This window comes from Carex rostrata, chromosome 29, assembly GCF_964058835.1.
Source record: "Carex rostrata chromosome 29, lpCarRost1.2, whole genome shotgun sequence".
NCBI lineage: Eukaryota > Viridiplantae > Streptophyta > Magnoliopsida > Poales > Cyperaceae > Carex > Carex rostrata.
Genome location: NC_135946.1, coordinates 4,266,502 through 4,270,716, shown reverse-complemented (window position 1 = coordinate 4,270,716; position 4,215 = coordinate 4,266,502). Strand labels below are relative to the sequence as shown.

General features: G+C 37.2%; 1 pseudogene across 1 annotated transcript; it reads right to left on the bottom strand.

Moving 5' to 3' along the window:
* Window positions 1–302: 302 nt before the first annotated feature.
* LOC144546215 (wall-associated receptor kinase 2-like) lies at window positions 303–4,215 on the bottom strand (annotated as a pseudogene). Its single transcript, XR_013508723.1, has 3 exons — window positions 3,104–4,215; window positions 2,733–2,888; window positions 303–1,697 (listed from the first exon to the last, which is right to left on the bottom strand). The product of XR_013508723.1 is annotated as a wall-associated receptor kinase 2-like (transcript).

The window sequence follows — 4,215 nt, the reverse complement described above, 5'->3', positions numbered from 1 at the left end:
ATTATCCTATCGGTAATATGTTTTGTAGTGTTTGAATATTATACAAGAGCTATGAAACTGCTAGAAGTATTTGTGTTTCTTCCATCGTGTTGGTCTCTATCAGTAGGGACTCCGTTAGCAGATCCAGTTTTAACCCGATAGAAGTCTGCAATTCTGTAGTACTGACATTACATATTAATATCTTATTAGTATAGAATTAGTCTTTATTAGGATTATTTTATTTCTAATTACATATCTTGGAAATCAATACGATTATATATTAGAAGGAAGTTGAAAAAATTATACAAGCACGGAGAAAATCATAAATTACAACATAATACAATACAATGCAATACACTAGAAAATATTTGGAACAACATAATACAATACAATACAGGAAAACAAAGAGACTATATAATGAGAAAGGTGATAATAATGAGAAATTATTGAGAAAGTAAAATATACAAGTGACATAAATAAGATGAGAAGAATTAATTATTGTGAGGACAACACTTGAAAAAATGAACGGTAATTAACGACCGATGGCAATGCTCTCCTCCGCTTCCTTATCTATATTGAAATAATGGCTTGTCTGCTCAATCTCTTTGTGATGCTGGGATCGTTCACTGAGCAGAGTCTCTGTTTCTTCGGGATTGTACTCTAGTCCCCAAGGATGCTCCTTAAGTTTGCTTATTCGATGAAGCTCTTCCGCCACCTCCTTCATCATAGGTCGATGTTCCCCCTTCATACTCAGACATTCCTTAGCCAGTTCAGCAACTGCCTTAATTAATTCCATATCATCTTCATGATTTATTTCATCATCTAGAAGCTCTTGCATTTTGTTCTCTTTCATAGCAGAGAGGAAGCGAGACGAAAGGCTCCTATCTTCTTCTGGTGCATCAAAATCAATTACGGGCTTGCTGGTTAGAAGCTCCAGAAGAACTACACCGAAGCTGTACACATCGCTCTTGTCTGTGAGTTGACAAGATTGCATGTATTCTGGATCAAGATACCCACATGTTCCTTGCACAAGCGTGACAAATTGTGCTTCATCTGTGGGAACTAGTATTGAGGCTCCAAAATCTGACACCTTTGCCGTGTAATTTTGGTCCAAGAGAATATTTGCAGACTTCACATCTCCATGGAAAATTGGAGGAGATGCTGAACTGTGCAAGTAGGCAAGTGCCTCTCCTGATTGATGTGCAATCCTTAGACGGGTTTCGAGAGAAATGTGTGATTCTTGCTTTTTGTGATGGATATGGTGATATAGAATTATAGAGTACCATTAGGGATGAACTCATATACAAGCATAGGAACCTCCACCGCTAGACAACAGCCTAGAATTTTTACAATGTTCTTGTGGTTAATTTGTGAAAGAATAAGCATCTCTTTTCCAAATTCTTTCTTTTTGCTCTCATTGACTATCTTACACTTTTTAATGGCAACTGTTTCATCTCTTAGAGTTCCTCTGTAGACAGTGCCATGGCCTCCTTGGCCAAGAATATTTGATGTGTTAAAATTGTTTGTTGCATGTTCTACCTGTTGCTTCGTGAAGATTGTAAAACCGAACCCTTGGTTTAATTTAATATTCTCTAACAGTATCCATCCCCCATATTGTTGAAAGTACTTCTCTTTTACTTTTGAAAGGTTTCTTCTTTGATGGAGCACATATATAAGAATCCCAAGAAATAATGGAGCAACAATACCCGCAGCAATTCCTGCAATATATAGGGCAAAAATACTTCATTTTTTGAGTAAAATTTGGAGGGCAAAATGCCCCATTAATTTCCGTTTTGTGCTCCAATCATACCCCACAGTTTTATCTTCAGTTTAAAGTTTAAATAGCTGATTGAAACTGCTCAATATAATATTCATATTAAAATATTTTTGGAGATCAAATTTTATATTGTTTGAAAATTTTTTACTATTTTTTTAGATAGGTACAAAATCTATCTTTTGAGATGATTATGGATTACCCAAAAGTAGTGATTTTGTACCTATCTAAAAATTAGTAAATTTTTTTTTATAAATTTGTAAAATTTGGTCTACACACTCATTCGGTCTCCATACTCATTTTAATATGGAGACTATCTTGAGCGGTCCGGATTGACTATTTCTTCTTCTTCTTCAAAGCCCTGATTCCCAAACAAGTTGGTGTATACTATAAATGAAACCCAATCAGAATCAGCAACAAAGGGACTTCCCAGGAGGTCACCCATCCTAGTACTACTCCTACACCAATTCATGAGGATTTCATTTTAATTCAGATTGACTGTTATAACTTTAAAAATGAAGATACAAATTTGGTGCATGATTGGGACACAAAACTAATAGGGCATTTTAACCTTACTCATTTTTTTATTTATCCTGAAAATCATTCAAAACTTCGTGGAATATATCCAGAAAAAGTTGTAACATATATACCATTCAAAACTTCGCTGGGGAATGAGAAAAATGTACCAGTGGCGTTGGTTTTGTTCTATTGGTTTTATTTAAAATACATTAATAAAAAAAAATCTACCTGTTTGAGTCCGTCGATTCTTAGCAAATTGTCCCATTTGCATTCAACAAAACAATTGAGGTAGGGGTTAATCGGATTTGGGTGAGTATTTTTTAAGAAAATTGTATAGGTACGATTAAATTTTTGCGGCGTCGAGCTAAGCAGCCAATATTTAGTTTGAGGGAGTACTTGTATTTTGAGAAGGTAATAACAAACCTGTAACTAGTTGTATTTTGAGAAGGTAATAACAAACCTGTAACTAGTGCCACGTTGAGATCACATTCTGCCAGACCAGGATTGTTATGATTACTACGCCAACCGAAAGGACAAGAGCAGCGATATCCTCCTTCATAATTGTGACATATTCCTGGCTTGGAGCATGCATTTTGGTTGACACATTCGTTGGTGTCTGCAAGAATTAGTATATGCCACATTATCAGATATGCCTACCTAATACTGTACCATATTTATGAATACTCTCTGTTTTGTTAATATTATGGGCAACCGTTGTGGGTGCCACCACAGGGATTATAAAAAAGTAAAAATAAAAATAAAAGAGATCAAAAGAAATATAAATAAAAATAAAAGAGATCAAGAGCAGGAGAGAGTGAGAAAGAAAAAGACCGTGGCAGCCTCCGTCAAGGTAAGGATTGCCTTCATAACCATCGGAGCAGTTACAGAGATAACCATGACCAGGTATTGTCAAGCAAATACTATGATCGCTTCTGCATGCATAGGATTTTTTAGTTTGTGCGATGTCACATGTTGTGCCAGCTTCTATGACCCAGTTGACCAACACCGGCAGTGATTGAGACTCATACAAAAGCAGTTGGTTGGCAGTTTTGGGGAGCACAAGAGCACTCAGGTTGTCATGGGTGATGTAAGTGGTTTGGAAGATGAATGCATCCTCCTCGAGCACCGTAGCATAGCTGCAACGACTAAAGTTATGCACCTCTGAGTTGCTGGTCCTGGTATCAAACCAGGCCGCAATGTCAGATGTTTCTTTGGGGATTGCTGTCTTGCAACAGCCAATTCCAGAGCAGGATCCATACTTATTCAGGATTTCGAGGCTATCACATGAAGAAAGGCACCCTACTATGGAATTACTAAAGTCAAGGCCAAGATAAGCAAGTGTATTACACCCAATGACTGTAAATTTGTTCTTCTCGGTGTTCAGCCAGAATGACTCACCAAACTCAACTGTCAAATTATTGTAATCCACTTTCTTTGTCGTGGTGTTATAGCACTGGGAAGCTACAAGGCTGCCGACACGTAACTGACCCAAGGACAGGCTTATATTCAGAATGGGAAAGAGAATAATGTAAGGTGTAGGTGTACCATTAGTGAAAGTTGGAAAACTGGCACGGTAAGGTGTAGGTGTACCATTGTTGTCAGTTGTGCGGCAAGTGACATTGAATTTATCATTCAGGGAGCAATTTTGGCCAATGCCGAAAGGGTAAGGGATAGGAATTCCACCGCAGCTCTCTTTGCATCCAGGCAGAGCGATGATGCTTGCAGATTCAGTGCTTTTGATGTGGAGGAGAAGTTGGGTTAGTATCATTGTCACCGCAGTACTGTATAAGGTATGTACTACTTGCAACGAGTTTCTTTTTGTTTCCTTCATCATATTCATAAATAGCCTTAATTACTGAGTTATCCAGTAATTCTCTAGATTCTACCAATAAAATATATGCACTGTTACTGCAGTTCGAGGCTCTTTATAAATATCAGGATTT